General features: G+C 34.3%; 1 long non-coding RNA gene across 7 annotated transcripts; it reads left to right on the top strand.

Annotated features, from left to right (window-relative positions):
• Positions 1-3,935: 3,935 nt before the first annotated feature.
• On the top strand, positions 3,936-7,886 carry LOC113271559. 7 transcript variants are annotated; one of them, XR_003322196.1, is made up of 10 exons: positions 3,936-4,132; positions 4,599-4,637; positions 4,875-5,059; positions 5,243-5,308; positions 5,779-5,889; positions 6,003-6,158; positions 6,477-6,539; positions 6,732-6,894; positions 7,012-7,122; positions 7,254-7,886. It is a non-coding gene; the product is annotated as an uncharacterized LOC113271559 (long non-coding RNA). The 7 variants fall into 7 exon arrangements; XR_003322195.1 differs by having other exon boundaries at positions 4,542-4,637; XR_003322193.1 differs by having other exon boundaries at positions 3,936-4,637.
• The last annotated feature ends 9,573 nt before the right edge of the window (positions 7,887-17,459 follow it).

Raw genomic sequence — 17,459 nt, 5'->3', positions numbered from 1 at the left:
CTTATGGGCTTGTCCAAAACAAAACCCAACATACATTTCATGTTTATGTTATAGTTAAGAAATATTAAACCAAGCCCAATAAACTTTCATAAACATCATAGTGAGCCCATACACATAAACTTTCATTTTTCATAAACGTTTCATCTTCACATACCCGTAGCCGCATACTTCGCATATTAAACAAACGTTTTGAATACTTTACGCATGAAGCAAACAAAACAGACTTTTATTCATGAACTAATCACATCATCATGTTATATCACGTCAAGCAAAAAATCATACGAGATCATATCATCTTCAATCGGATGAAACAACACATCAAATCTTTCTTATATGTTATAAATCCAATAATCATAGAAATATATCAAGCTATTACAGGTGAGCCCATATTATAATTAACAGATTCTTAAAATAAATAAATAAATAAATATATATATATATATATATATAACCGCATGATTTATTTGCTCAATCAATCAAAATTGAATATCAATTAAGTAAGACAAAATATTCATATTTATAAATGGTATATAAACATAAATATGAGTAATCAAACAGACATACTATTGATTGATATAAACACAACAATTACACACAAACATCAAGGAAAATCATGGAGTTCTAAACCAGGCTCGATGCCAAATATAAGTTTTATTTTATATATATACATAACTATATATAATGGTTAGATCTTGAACAAACATGATAATCACATCATAAGCATAGTTGTGTTAAAAATTAAGAGTACCTGAGGATGCCATTGATTGAATCCAATATGTCCTCTAAGAACACCCCTAGCACAGAATAGTTGTGGAACTTTTGGTTTCTCCTTCTTGACCCTTTTTTGTGTAATGAAATAATAATAATTCATAAAAACTATTCTGATGGTAATAGAGTTCCTTTTATAGGTAGAAGGAGGACCAAAGTTCATAGGATTAAAATTAACATTCAATCTCATCCGTCCATCAAGGAAGAGGGAATATGAAAGGATCCCAAAATATTCTTACATTAATATTTAGCATCAAGAATATATTTATATATGTATAAATATTCTCACATTATATATTTAGCATAATTCATAATTAACCAAGTTATTGCATGGACCAAGAGTATATTTATATGTGTATAAATATTCTTACATTCGTATCCAACTATATTTTCTATAATGACAAAAGTGTTTCTAATTTGATTAGCGTTAATTATAGTGATTAACTAAATTAATAATGATTAGTGTATATGTTAAGATTAATCATTCAAATGGAAAAGATGAATAAAAGGAGGGGAAGAAAAATAATAAATTTTTGGCTTTTGTATGATCATCATCTTCATCACGATGCAATGGAGAAACACTATGTGATGGAGAAGAAGAAGAAAAGAGAAAGAAGAATCATAGATTTAAGTTTTTTTAGTGATCATAATTTCATCAATAATTAGAATATAATATCTATTACTATATATAAAGGGAACTCCCTTTGTTACAGTACATGAACAGTACATGAAGCTGTAAAATTTCAAAATCCAATATTGCCCTTAATTTTAAAGCTTTATCAAAAATGCTTTCAAAATAAAATGAGGCTAAAATGGTAAAACTAAAAAATGAATATAGACCTAGAGTCTAGGACTAAAAACCGATTATAACAGATTGTAAAAAACAGTGGGTCACGCCGAGAGATTGTCATCAAGGCAATATTGATTTTTATGCATAGTGTGGCCGCAAGGGGAAGCACGTGCATAGCACGTGCGGGATACTTGTAATTATAAGGTAAGGGTAAATTTGACTTTCCAACTACATTAGGTCCCTCTATCCGCTTTTTGGATATAAACATCCATTGCAACCCCAACAATAGGATTCTCGTAACGGGTTGCTTTTTCTTAGAAAAATAGAAGTGGTAACAACATTGGCGGGTACAACTTGTTTTTGTTCGCCTCCAAAAAATAGGAAACTCATTCTTGCAAATATCTCTTCATGCTATCTTTCTTTTTTCATTATTTTGTGTTAAAAACTTGGATACCGGTACACAGTGAATGCATTACAAATCCTAAGATCCTTTCGAACAAACTGGTTGCATTGACCTCTGAGAGAGATGAATTAATGGGAAATGGACAATATTCATAACAAAATTCGAATCTTCCTTTTTTAGTGGTGGTTGAGTCAGGAATTTCCTCAACCTCTTCAATGTAGAATTCACAGAAAAATTCACCACTTTATTCTCCATTTTTAATAAAAAGGAATAGTATGAAGCTCTCTGAATAAGGATCGAAATCTACATGAGTTAATCATAACCGAAATTTCTTTTCTTAAATCTTCCACATACTCCTCCTTCTTACAAGGTGACATTGTGAACAACAACTTGAGCATACAAGAGGTTTCTCTTAAAGAATATACTCGAGCTTGTACGTAAAATATAGTACCGAAACTATCAATATAAATAGTTTTCTGAGTGGTTTAAATAAGGAAGCTTATAAAATTTCGAATTATTCCCAAAATAGGAAATCAACACGAAAAAAGTAAATATTTTTCTTTTAGAATAAACGTAATTATTCTTTTATTAAAATATGACCTTTTTTTTTGTAGTCATACTAAAAAAATAATGAATGGACATAAAAAGATAAATTCTAGAAGCAATCAGTTATTTCTGACTGATTTTCTTTTCCTTGTCTTATGATGAGGCAAGTCATCACAAGACATACGAGTCCATGTACTACCGGTATCTCTAGGTCATTCTTGAGTCCATTAACTAAACGCTTGTAACCATTGTTATCTAAGATCAACAAATGATTGCTTGTCTTGGATTTTATGTTAGATATCTCTTTTGTGGTTTTTACTTCTGATTTTGGGATCCATTTGTAGATGGGTTTAAGATGGAAACACTATTGCGTATCCCGGGAGACCACCTTTTTCCATGTTGGAGCATCAGATCTTGTTTCATTCCTCTTTTTGTTGGATTTTCTAGAAAATGTACTTGTCAAGCTAGAGCATTATCTATGGTCATAGTAATTATTTTGCTCAGACAGTGGACAAAAACCTTTTTTCGAGTAATCTTAATTAATTCATTTGACACAAAAGATAGATCATTTTGCATATTACCAATTTTTCACCCTCTTCGCAAATGACCTCTATTTCCACAAAAATAATAATGCTTAGTAACGTACGAAGTATGAATTTTAATGTTATCTTTTTGTGGATGCACCTTTTTTAAGCTTTATATTTACCCATAAAATGTCATTCCAAAAGGAACAACAAGAGCGACTTGCTTTTACAAGAAAAGAATGATTTCTTTGGACATTAACAAATCTCATGAAACATTAATTTTGTATCCAAAATACTCAATTAAATTAACCACAAGAGAATCCATGATTAATTTAACCGGAAATGCTCACATAAAAAAACATACGGCACAGTATTTACACAAAGATGTGGATCAGGGAAATACCAATACTGCGGAATATTCAAAGATTCATTCTATTTTTCATCAATATTTGCGTAGAGACATATAATAGACTTAATCTTTGTAAACAAATGTTCATCCTATCTTCCATCAATATTTTCATAATGTCATAATAGGCTTAACTTTTGTTTGTCAAAAGTTCATTCAATCTTTTATCAATATTCGCATAAAGACATATGAAAGACTTTAACTTTTGACCAAATATGTGACAATCATAATTCACGGACGCAAACACACATATCCCATAACAAGTTGAAATATATAATATCATAAAGATCTATCTTACAAAAACAAATGGTTTTTGCTTGATCTGATGGTTATGGATGCGCCTTTCACACCGATCGACGGCTTCCATTCCTCGGAAATTCAAAACATAAATCAATCGTGGCTGAGAATTAACCCTCCTTTTTAGCCCTAATCCAACGTCCCGTATTTTTTCTTGCATTTAATCTCCTCTTCCATTACGACACCCATTATCACCAGACATGAATTAGGGTATTTTTTTCCTCATCGTTCTCCCGATTGTTAGCAAGCGTTGCAGAAGCCATTCAATCCTTTTGATTCATACCCGGATGCGTTACGCTAGAACAAAACATAAACCTTAACAAAGGTTATCATCTTCCCAAGTTCTCCATTTCTTTCTTGAGCATATTCTCTCCAGTCTCGAGAGTCGAGACTACCAGGTGAGTACTATCTTATAATGTTTCTTTAGATTTGATTAGTTTCTTCAATTGGATTTCTGTTTCTTCCCTATCTTCATGACCAAATTAAATTAGTACTGTCTCTTAATTTTTCTTTGAATATTCTTCAACCTGCCTACATATGGATTCATATCTTTATTTTTGTCTTTGCCTTTGTTGCCTAAAATTAGGACTTTTCTTCCCTACTCGATCATTAACTTCTTTTTTTTCTTTTTTCTTTTGATAGAATACAAGATCATTAAGTGGGTAACTTGATTTTGTGTTTATGCCAAGACGTTACAAAAATAAAAGATACCCATTAACAACACTATTATTTCTGCTTCCCTAACCTCAGAAAAGTTACCTTACAATGGTTCTCAGTGCATGCGTATTTTTTTTGGTACTGTTGTAGGTTTTTGTTGGTTTAAATTTTCTCTGATTCTGATTTTGCTGTTGCATATTTTGTGAGTGCATGATATATTTGGAGACAAACCAGTATCAATCTCAGGTGTGTATCTGTATCTATATGGTAAATGTCAATTGAATTCCCCTTTATTTTATTACGATGTATTCGGTTTGGTCTAAGATATAAGAATTAAAACATACATGAACTTTTGTTTCACCAAAATATTGAACACCCAAAAATGAAAACCATTAGCAGAAAAAAGTAGTCATAAAAATTCCCTAATTGTCAATGTAAGATGTTGTATATGTGTGATTCAGATGGTTGTGAGTGGTTGTGCAGGGTCAATTGCAATTCAACTTCGTTTAACCATTGGCATTACAACCTCCGTGGAGAAGACCCTTCAACTCTATAAAAAGAAGAACAACTTTATGTGCAATCACAAATGCTACTCTATCCTCTACCTGGAATTGCAATTCACTGTTTTTTTTTTGGTCTAGCACGCGAAGCTCAAGCTATGCTAATTTGTAAGTTGAAATCATTTTTTTCTTCGCAATTCTTGAGTTTCACAAATCCAATATCAATTATTGATTGAATTCAACTTTAAGTTTTTAAGAAAAACAAGAGGAAGCAAACGCCTTTGCCATTAACAAAGTTCAGTGTCCTTCATTTATTATTTATAACATTTCCATTAACGATTTATTTGCCAGTTTAACATTCTAGGATGATTAGTGAGAGAAAGAGACAAAAAGTACAGAGCGGCTTACAAATCCCAGGTCCGTAATTTCGTCAAGCTTTTCTCCCGTCGTTGCTTTTATTAGTTTAAGTTTTGCTTCCATTTAGTTGTAAATTTGTTTTTCCTTGGCACTTTTTTTTGACATTGATTTGAAGTAACTCACTGCTGATAGAGAAAGTTTTGACGATGAGAAACTGCCTATTTTTGTAGTTTTGATGTGTTTTCTTTTCTTATTATCGTCAAGCTTCCCACAAGCTACTCTATCATGACAACAAAGCCCAATTAAACGAGTTCAAGAGTTTTATCGCGTTTTTTTCTTCGTATATACAATATTTCGTTATAACTCTATACAATCTCATTTTTCCCGCATAATAAATTAAAATGATAGTTTTTGTGCATATGTGAACCATTTCTATTCATAATCATGAAAGTTTTGCCAATGATGTTCGTCATGAATGGATGAAAAAAAAGTAAAACTCAAGGAAATCATAATGATTTTTTATATGACAGAAAGAGTACGGAAGATTTGAGACCAGGCACAATATAGTCTTGGATGCATGTTTTACGCAACATGTTCTGAGGCTTACTTGCAAATCTATATCATCCCAAGCTTCCCCAATGGTGATGTGCATGTCAAACCATGACCTTTATTAGTAATTAATGAGTCGCCACGCCTAACGCAGTTGTACGTTTTACTGTTATTTATCAGTCAGAAATACTTTTTTGATCTCCAGGGATTGATTAGCAGACTTAATAGAGCTGTTAATAGGGATCCTTTTCGGTAACGTATAATCAAATAAAAATTGATTATCAGAAATTATGGTGCCGGTCATGGGAGAATTGATTGTATAGCATATGAAAATTGAAGGGAGAAGCAGTCAAGGTGAAAGGTGGGTTCATTCACAACCACGATTTATCTTTCCCACTTCTAGAAGAATGGAAGCCTTCCATTTAACACCCAACCATTTAAGAATATTTTCATGTCTTGATGGTAACACCCAACCAACCATTTAAGATTTGATCTAGTATTGGAGGTTCAGTTGAGCTTATAATTTGAACCTGTGTTCACATTTGGCAACTATATCTACTCTTTTGGTCGAGCTGTTCAATCATTGATTTAACTCTCAACAGCATATTTCCAGGTTTTCGCTGATTTTATTACTACAACAGATGTGGTGGGTGTGCTAATCAGTTGGATAAATTTACAGGAAATGAAAGAGAGCCAATGGTTAACCTTGCATGATGCGCGACCTTACTCTTCAGAATCTTAGGTATACATATATAAAACTTTATACGATTTCATTGTTTCTATCCCAACAATGTAAAGTCCATTTCTGACCTGATGGCCCAATGGAACCCACTAAAGTACATCTGTAACTATCCTGAGTTGTTGGCTATCTCTATGTTGTCACCTATAAATTAACTACTCACAACACAGATGGCTAACCAACTCTTGCATACAGGTACATTACCGAATTATTGTCAAAGCCAGTGCCACTCGAATTTTGGCTACCACCAAGTGGTAATATTTGGGCTGCAACAAGTGCGCACCACTACAGTGGTAGGTGAAGTCGAGAACCATGAATGCACTAAATGTGAAAACAAGGTCGAGGAACCTGTAACGCGGTGCGTTACTGTGGGATATAATTCCCATTAGTTTCAGTATAAATTTTAAATTTCCTTTCCCCACATTTTTCATGTTATACGCAAATATTGACCATATAAAGATTAACTTGGTTGCAGGTACCTTCTTCGTTTCAAAGTGACAAACTATATCGGCAGGACCATATTTGCGTCGGTGGACAGTGAAGTCTGATGGTTCATCCACCCCACTGCCTTGGACATAGTCAGGAGGTACCCAGCCATTTGTTTATCTTTACTTAATTAGGCATCCTTCAATCATTATAATTATGTACACATTTAGGTTTCAAAGTATATATATTCTTTCTTCATGTAATCCGAATTTCATGTTTTTCTGGCACCAGGAAGAGGAAAGTGAAAGGTGGTTGCATCTTTTGATAAGATCCTCCTGAATGTTGAGCTACCAAATTGTGCTTGCAGTGTATAACGTGAAAAAGCAAACCACCCCCATGAAGCCCAACCTCCCTTCCATCTACTACTGCACCTGCATATAACGTGACCTTGATGCGGATGATTAAACACTAACTGCAAAGACCCGGTTGTCCCCTAAACGCCACCTCCACTTTGGTTTATATAGCGATGAAGACTAGCTTTGTAATTCCATTCAAAAAAATCATACTTCTCTGCCATACACACAGGGTCAATGTTAATCAATAACGGGCACTACGGTAGGTGATTAAAGTTAAGGAGGGATGACTTTAACAAAATATCAATAAATGGTAGAATCTGTCTTCGCAAGGTTGGTAACTCACCTCTTCAAGGTTAATAACTTGGATCGCAATGTTGTGAATTGGGTTATACGATTATCTGGATATGAAATTTAAGAATTATTGTTTTTGTTCTTTCAGTGGATAACCATAACAATGAAACCAAGTGTTGTTGTCCAGGAATGTTTGTCTATGCCCGTCAACATTCTGAATCATTACCGTGGGTAATTTTATAGTTCAAAATTATAAGAAACTTATACTTGCATTCTACTAAGTTGGAATTTCATATTAGTGGGCAATGGTAGAAGTCATTGTGCAATAGTTAGTGTTGGGAACAGGCGTAAAAAGATAAAATAAAATCGCGATTTCAAATTTCATCTACATGTAGCTTATTGTAGGCTAGCCATACCATGAACTAAAACCTTATGGCATTAATTCCGGTTGATAATCAATGCTGGCAATATTTAACCTTCTTACAAAAATATTACTTTCGGGTATTGATTAAACCAGTTTGGTTATAGAACTTAGTATCAAGTTTGTTGCACGGTGTGAACTCCTACATATTAAAGAACCCTTAGGATGTGTATTACGGGGGTGGAGGTCAATATGCATCAAGTGATATACAAGAATACTTAACCTTGGTACCCTAAACTACTGTGTATGGGATGGCTGGGAATATACTTCCTAATGGAAATGGGTTGAGAGGATTTAAAATCATATTGGTGACGTGTGCTCTCCTGTTAACTTAATAATGTTTATGTGGATCCGTTAGATAAACTATTTGACACTTCCTTTTTTCTCTCATTTTTTCTTTCCCCGGTCAACTGTATAATGTAACGTTGATGGAAGAATGTGGCAGGTCGTCCACTACATGAAATACTACAAATTTTTTTCATTTTTCATTTTTTTCCTCCTGCTATATTATATTACCTCTGTCTTAGGAAAAGTGATATACTTCCTAGGACAGAGGGAGTATAATTTTTTTCGTCAATTTCGGTCATCCGAACATACCATTTGTTAATGAAAATAAATTTAGGATTTTGTTGTGTGCTAATAATAATACATCTAAATTGATAGTGATAAAAGAAATAGATTTTTTCTACTTATCCCCTTATAGTCTTTTTTATCGACTCTTAAGTTATGGAAAAAACTGGGATCTACGTACATAAAATTATTTGAAATTAAATGAATTACTAATTTCTTAAATCTCAGCTCATTTTATTGCTTATAGGAACTATAAAAATTCTACGGAAGCAATATCTTATAAAGTAACTTATTGATTAACAAACCCTTCTAAAGTAACTTATTCTTTGTACATTACTAGAGATTAATTGGATAAATAGGAGAGTTATTAGATATGATATTGATCTTACTCTTTCTATAATAATCACTTCTTATTCAAAATGAGATTTATTTATTTGTATTTAGGTTGTGTTTGATAGGAATTAATTCCATGGAATTAGCCATCTTTATATGGAAATAACATGTTTTCCATCGTTTGGTCAAAAAACTATTTCCATGGAATTGTAAAACATGCATGACCTATTTGGTTTATTTGTTTATTTTCTTGACAGGTTGCAGATTTCTTTTACTTGTGATAGCTCTATTTGGTTTTGATGACCCACAGATATTTCGGCTATTACTTTATGATTTTATAAGGTGACTAATCCTTTCTTAGTCTGGCTGAAGACATTAAACTTAGCACTTCTTGGGAGGTAACCCAATATTCATGCGACACGGTAATATCTTTCCTTATCTCTTTTGCTTCAAATGGTAACAGTTTCTCCTTGTTCATGCTTTTAATTTCACCTTTGGAACATTGAGGACAATGTTAGATTTAAGTTTGGGGGTATATGAGAAATTTCTTAGTTGCATAATTAAACTCCAGATCCTAGAAATTTATGCCTATTAAGGATGGCACTAACCAATCTAAGTGGATGGAAGCATTTTGGTTGTAGGAGTTGAGGAACGAATCTGACTAGATGGCAACATCTAAAGAGTCTATTCATAAAAGCACAGAGCTCAGGTGTTAGAAATAACATGATAGTTTCACCATATCTCGTTGAGTCTTTTTCATTTCTGTTTTTATTTTGTTTTGTTTTTAAACTATGTTTCTCTAAGTGATTAGGTGGGGCTCACGATTCAAGTTGTTACCAATGATAGGGTGAATTAGAGTGATTGAAAAAAAAAAAAAAACTGTGACCAGACCATCAGACCAACTGGAATAAATTCAATAAAGTCGACCGCTGGAACCCTTATATATGCCAGTTGTGTTGACCTAGAGTTAGGATTATCGACCACCGGTACCCTTGTATATGCCAGTGTGTTGATATTAGTCAGACTAGTATCTCAGTCCATTAGGATAGGTTCATTTTGGCGGAGGCCTTCAGACAGATATGAGAAACACCGTTCACCTAGTAAACATCAAAACCATCTATGTTTTTCTCTATATCCATCTTCTTGATCTATCCATGTGATTAGTTTTGACTCCGGATATTGATGTCCATAGTGCGACTATCTAAATAGAGCTCTGTCACTTATATATGAATTTTAGTATGCTTGAGTGCAAACTCGTGTACAACAATTGGAATTTCGCATCAGGGTACTTCCTCCTGTAGTCAATAAGTATGCCAACCAAGGAGATTCTTTAGTGCCTTCCAAGGTTCTGTGTAGATAGCTAGGGTCTGGAGTAAAGGTTTTATGGGTATATCTCTGGTAAGCCCTCCGGAGACAACACTCCGCCACTAGAGACACCTAGGGGTTTAAAGGCTTATTGCATACGCTAAATGCAATCGACGATGCCTGCGACAGTGACTTAGGATTTTATTTTTGATTTACTCGAGGACGAGCAAATAATAAGTTTGGGGGTATTTGATAGACACATTTTCGTGTCTGATATGATCTCAATTCTATGTATTTTTAATGCTCAATTTTGTGTTTATTATAGTATTTTATGTCTTTGTAGGTGTTTTTGAAGGAATAAGCATTTGCGGTGAAATTGGCTCGAAAAGTAGTATTTGAGCTCGTGGGAGAAAATCACTAAAGGCACCCCTCATTTGGATAAGGGGCACTCACTTACTAAGGGGAAACCACTTGCTATTTACACCCAGGACACCCCAAGTCTTAAAGGCACCCGGGATTTGGATAGGGGCACTTCATCTTTTCCCATTTGAAATTTGGCGGGAAAATATAACTTCACCTGCATAAACCATACAGTCACTGTGTGTTACTTTGGAAGGATTTTGGGTCAATATTTTCTTGGATTTGAACCCGGATATGGACTGGTATTAATACTAGACCTCAAAGCAAGTTTGGTAACTCTCTTGGATTCGTAAAAACAGGGATAAGTTTACCGATTTGATAAAACAGGGAAGAAACGAAGTTGACGGGATTTTATTTGTATTTTTGGAAGTTACGTGAAAATATAGGAAAGATTACGCTATGTTGATTTAGTTTTATCCTTGAGAGATTCAGGGACGTCAGATTGGACTAAAAAGACTCGTAAATAAAACTTGGAGAGGATTACTCGCAACTTGGCAGCGAATAAAAGAAGAGAAGAAACAAAAGATTTACGGGAGGTTTTATTGGTCCTGAGGTGTATATAAGAGCGGCTGGAAGTTCAGAGAGGGGGTCGAGTAGTTTGGGGGCCTTTACGTAGTTTAGGGGAAGCTCTGGTACGAAGAAATTACGCTGCAGAGAAAGTTGCAGCAGCAGGAGGAAGAAGACGAAGCTGAAGAACATTAGACGACCCAAGTCAGCCGCAGAAAAGTGTGGTTTATCCACGACACACATAGTATCGTTCCCAGCAGTCTTACATCTTCTGTATCGTTAGTAACAGTCGATCTGCCACGCATATAAACGTTGCAATTGATCTGTTTTATCTTTTTCTTGTATTTTCACTCTCTTCAAACACTTTGGAGCCATGAATAAATATTTTGAGCATGTTTTTGATATGAGGAGCTGAACCCAACACTGGGACGACGGAGAAATCCCTTTTTACATCATTGTGGTAATTCTATTAATTCTTTATATGACTTTTTGCTCTAAAATTGAATTGATATATGATTTCTCTTGAATGGTTGTGATTTCAATTGACGGGTCATGCTTAGCTTAAGTGTTTTGATGTCCCATGCTTTAGATTTATAGTCATTACTTTAGGAATCTACTTTGGCAAAAAATAAGAGTCAATAATCTTTATCATATGAGCTATAATTGTGTAGAATTGATTTTTGAACCACATGAGTATGAAAATTGGTGAAATCCCGAGTCTCAGTACCTCTCGTTATTGTGACAATTTTTTTTGTGTATATATTTTCTTTATTATTAAGTCTGAAATCGAGTCTACACAAGTCCGAGTTGAACGAACTTTATTTATCACTATAAAACTACATCACATATCCCCAGTCTTCTCCATATTTTTCATTTCTTTTTTCTTTAAGTTTGCTATATTTTTAGTCTTAAAATTAAATCTAGAATCTTTTGCTTTCACAAGTCTCAACGAACCTATTTATATAACAACTCAATTGAAAGAACCATCAGTCAGCTTGATGGTCTTTGTCCTACTAATCTTAGATACATAGAAGCTTTCCACAGAAGTTTTGTAGTCCAAACCAAGCAAATTTTTAGTAAGCCCGTGCAACTTCGTCCATTCTATCTCAAACAAATGATTATATCCTTCTACAATTGATTTGCCGGTAACACTCAATCCTAGAATATTTTCAACCAAAGGATATAGACCAGAATCCTTAACTATTGCTTGAACCTCTTCATGCTCCTTAGACAAATTCCAATGAGCCGCGGCTTGGTTTCGGCAAACACGCACAACCTTCGTATGATCCTACAATTAGGAGATAATACGATTAAGAGATTTTGTATAAATATAAAACAATACATATGCACGAGATAGAAATTCTTACAGAGGTTTGATATATAGTACGAGCCCATGAGTCCCATCCTTTAGGTTTGATATATAGGTTGTATTTATATAAAGTGAAAAAGCAAACTACCAAAGAAATTCATAGAAATGCTTGCAGTATAAAGATTAAATACTGCAAAATCATCTTCTAAATAAACTTTAGCATTTAAATAAATAAATCTAAAAACATTGCAAGATGAAAATCGTTGGAAATATCTATGTGTACTCACAATAATTTCTATTCCAAACCCTAAATATCCTTCTTAAAACACAAGAATAAATTCTCATATGAAGTTTCCTAGACATTAAAAATATCAAGTTTATTTGATAACATCATACCTTTGAAAGGGTCCATCATAAAATGTATCACTGATATCCTTGATTCTTTTGACCGTAGAGACACCATGTTCATGGGTGAGAACATTGATGCCTAGCTTTAACACAGTCCATGATGAGTTTCTTCTGATTTCTGATCAAGGTGTTTTGATTTTCAAGGATTTTGGCCTGACCATCAATAAGCTGATTTATTTGTAGTTGAAGATTTGCAAACTCGACCATAGAGTCATTCTGTAAAAGAATTAAATCCTTGGCAGATTCTCCAACCCAGGAGTTGTACTCTTTCCTTTCAATCATCCTTTTCAAAACAAGTTCTTGAACAGAATCGCATCCTTTAGAGTCTTCTTCCATCTCAAGATTCACAACTTCTTGAGGTCTTGAGGAGTTTTCCATACCTTTTTTTTATTAGGGAGGGAAAAAAATATAATATATATATATATGTTTTCAAACAAGATAGGGACACCCTTGTTCTGGAAACCCCGAAACTCCCAAGAGATACACGGACGTTCGTGGACTAGTCTAAAATAACAGATCAGTAGAGAACCAAGAAGAATAAAATACTCTCTGTTTTCATATATCCCTCATCATCATGACTCAATAATTAAAAATTTAATCAGAGCATAAGAAGGGGATACAGAGCAACAAGGAGTCACTAAGTGACCCTACTTTTAAAATAAAAGAAAATAGTATAGTCAAAGACAATACAACTGGAAAACTACAGTAGATTTGAGTATCTCCCAAATGTCATTCTTGCATCTCTCAAGTTAGATACAAGAATGAAATTGCCTACGATTAGGTAGTCAAGTGAGATGTAATCCCACTATGAGTATTGAGAGATGAGTAGTGAATTCCATCTGAAGGTTTGAACCTTGTATTCTTTACCTTCTTTCGGTTATTTCTTATTCCATAAGAATTTATCATAACCTTGTTAGGTGATCCATCAGAGAAATTTTTACGAGGATTAAGTCTAGGACCTGTAGAAATTGGTTCCAAAGGATTAGAAGAGACATGTCTCCACCATCTAGACTTAGATTTACCAGAGTTATTCTCATAAATACTGGGAATATGTTGTTTTAGTGGTGTAAGAGTTTGTACCATACGGAGGGACACGATTCCTGTGGGGATTTCGAGATGAGTGACCATTGAAATCCATTTTACGAGAGTCCTGTTTTACTGCAAGAATGAAATCCATTGTAGTGGTCCGTAGAGAGTTTACTCTGTCGACAATGAACATAAGTAGATTTTGAAGATCAGAAATCTGTTTCTTTCTAGCAAAACAACGTAAACATGGTAATTCTTTTTCCCACAGAAGGAACAAGTTCGTGGAAGAGAGACATTGGTAGGCAATTGTTTTAAGTTTATATCCCTATTAGAAGATTGCAAGAAACACGAATATTTCTTAGCAGAAACTTCCTTTGGAGAACTTCTCTTCGTGTAATGCAATTTCACTTGAGGATTAATGATTGGCATAGAAGAGCATTTTCTCATGCAAACAGAGTTTTCCCTTTCCAGGGAATTGCAATGTTCCTGGGCTAAGAGAAGAGACGCAACCTGTCCTTCTTTTTCAACACGAAGACTGTTCAGATCAGATGAATGAGTCTCGATCAAACATTTTTCTCTGACTGAATTGTCTTTAACAATATTCTCAAGAGTACTAATCCTTTCACGCTGTATAGCAGTTTATTGAACGAGTTTCTCTATATTGTTAGAGAAGGTCAGTAATATAGTAGAGTTCCCGTTCTCGACCAAGAGACTTTTCAAATTCATTCAGGAGTTGAGCATGATTGTTAAAATCAATCGACTCGGCCGAATTTTTTTGAGTTCTGGTGAAATTCTTTTCAACTTCAGTCATAACGTCAACTGTCTTGCTTTTTCCTCGGGATTCGGAAGAATCAACTAAGGAGTTATTCTTTGAGGGAAGCCCAAGACATTTGACATAGTTAAAAGCATTAGAAGACATACTGCGTATGCGTAACACAGAGATAAACTTCTATCCACAAAGTCAGATCGCTACAAACATCAGATCGCTACAAACACAGACTTATGAGGTATTTAACGTGTTTGCCTGCTCTGATACCAATTGAAAAAGCGGGGGTCTAACAACACCACCCAATAATTCGATTAGCAATCTGTATGGACTAACTCCGAAATACTTTCAAGAGAATCAACTAGACAGTCAGACTCAATCATAAGAAAAACTATATCAAAGAGTTATATCTTAATTTCTCAATTCAATCCGCAATCAAACAAATAGTAATTTGGGATCCTGATTGAATATAAGAGAAATAACTTGAACGGTACCAAAGACCAATGTTCAAAGATCAATCAATTTCAATCAACAACCAAAGGTTGTATTTACCAATTGATCGATTCAACGCACAACCTATGATATTTCAATTATATAACAAAATATAATGCGGAACAGAAATAACACAGATACCAGAAGTTTTGTTAACGAGGAAACCGCAAATGCAGAAAAACCTCGGGACCTAGTCCAGATTTGAACACCACACTGTATTAAGCCGTTACAGACACTAACCTACTACTAATGAACTTCGGACTGGAATGTAGGTGAGCCTTAATCAATCTCACACTGATCAAGGTACAATTACGTTCTTTATGCCTCAATAACCACGCCTGATTTTGCGCACTTGATTCTCTTAGCTGATCTCACCCACAACTAAGAGTTGATACGACCCAAAGTCGAAGACTTGATAAAAAAATCTGTATCACACACAAAAGTCTATTGAATAGATAAATCTGTTTCCCACAGAAATACCTACAAGTTTTGTTACATCTTTTGATAAATCAAGGTGAACAAGAACCAATTGATAAACCAGACTTATATTTCCGAAGAACAACCTAGTTTTATGAATCACCTCACAATAATATTAATCGATTAACGAAATAAGATATTGTGGAATCACAAACGATGAGACAAAGATGTTTGTGACTACTTTTGAATCTTGCCTATCAGAGATAAAATCTCGAGAAAATCTTAAAGAAGATAGTACTCAATCACGATAGAAAAAAGCAAGATCAGAACACGTAACTACAGAGAAAATAGTTGGGGCTGGCTTCTCAATCCCAATGAAGTCTTTAAGTCTTTAACCTACAGGGTTTCGTGAAAAACCTAAGGTTAAAGGAGAATCGACTCTAGATTATGCAACTAGTATCACACATGAGGTGTGGGGATTAGATTTCCCAGTTGATAGAGTTCTCCTTTATATAGATTTCAAATCAGGTTTGCAATCTAAGTTACTTTGGTAATAAAGAATTCAATATTCACCGTTAGATGAAAACCTGATTAGATTCAAGCTAATATCTTTCAACCGTTAGATCGAACTTAGCTTGTTATACACAAATGAAATGTACCTTCATTTAGGTTGGAGTAACCGTACCTAAACTTGTACACTTAGTCGGTTCAACAATAGTTAACCAATGGTTAGCCATATGAGCACTTTCATATCAACCTTATTCATCTTTACCATAACTAGTTCAAATGACTTAAATGAAACTAGTTAGAGAGTTGTTCAATTGCTTAGATCTCATAGAAGTATACAAGATACAATTGAAGCAAAATCGATTTTGATTCACTCGAATCAATTCATGAACATCATAGCCACGGTTTGCAAAAGATTGTGTTCCTTATTATATAAATGTTTTAGTTCATGAACAAATCGATTTTATAAAGTAACCTACTTAAGTATGCAAACTGGTACGCATACCTAAGTAGCCGGACCGAGTTTGGTTACGCCAATACGCGTACGGGTACGCATACCAATTCACACTTCCAAACTCCAGCAGAAATTCACGGAACCCAAACTTCCGCCAGTACGCGTACGGGTACGCATACCTTAGTTTCGTACTTCCAACAACCAGCTAGTACGTGTACGGGTACGCATACTTAGGTTCCCGGTTTTGGATTTTACACACTATGTTTATATCCAAACATGGTTACTTGTTCTAAACTCTCATTTCAATCATTGAAACTTTTTTAGAGCACGACAATAGTTGTTATGCACAAACTAAAGCATCAAAGCGATTTTCAAGTTATTGAAATAATCAATATGATTTTCGTCAAGAGTAAAGATGAACTTGGTTAAAGCGAAAGCATACTAACACATATTTCGAGAAATTGATAAGTGAGTTAAACTCAGCTCGAAATAGCAAATGTGTATAATTGAAGTCTATATAGCAATACGACTATTGTCTCAAATAGGAGATAAAATAGTTATAATTTTGAGTGATAGATAAGTTTAAGTCTCCACATACCTTTTGTTGATGAAGTTCCACAAGTTCACTTGAGTAGTTCTTCGTCTTCATTCGATGAACGCCATGGAGTCTAAAGCTCAAATACACTTACTATCTTAATCCGAGACATAGCTATAAGTAGACTAGAAATCAAGACTTATAGTTTTAGTAAACAAGCTTGAGATAACAACGCTTGCGAGTTCGACCGATCAGTTCTCTAACAGTAGTGTTTGGTTTCCTATAATCAGTACTCCCTGTAACCGGATACCCCATGTGGTAGTTATGATATCCAAACATGACTATTCATTTAGCCAAATACCCAGAACCTTGAATTGCTT

This window comes from Papaver somniferum, chromosome 4, assembly GCF_003573695.1.
Source record: "Papaver somniferum cultivar HN1 chromosome 4, ASM357369v1, whole genome shotgun sequence".
Classification (NCBI taxonomy): domain Eukaryota; kingdom Viridiplantae; phylum Streptophyta; class Magnoliopsida; order Ranunculales; family Papaveraceae; genus Papaver; species Papaver somniferum.
This window is presented reverse-complemented; position numbering and strand designations above follow the sequence as displayed.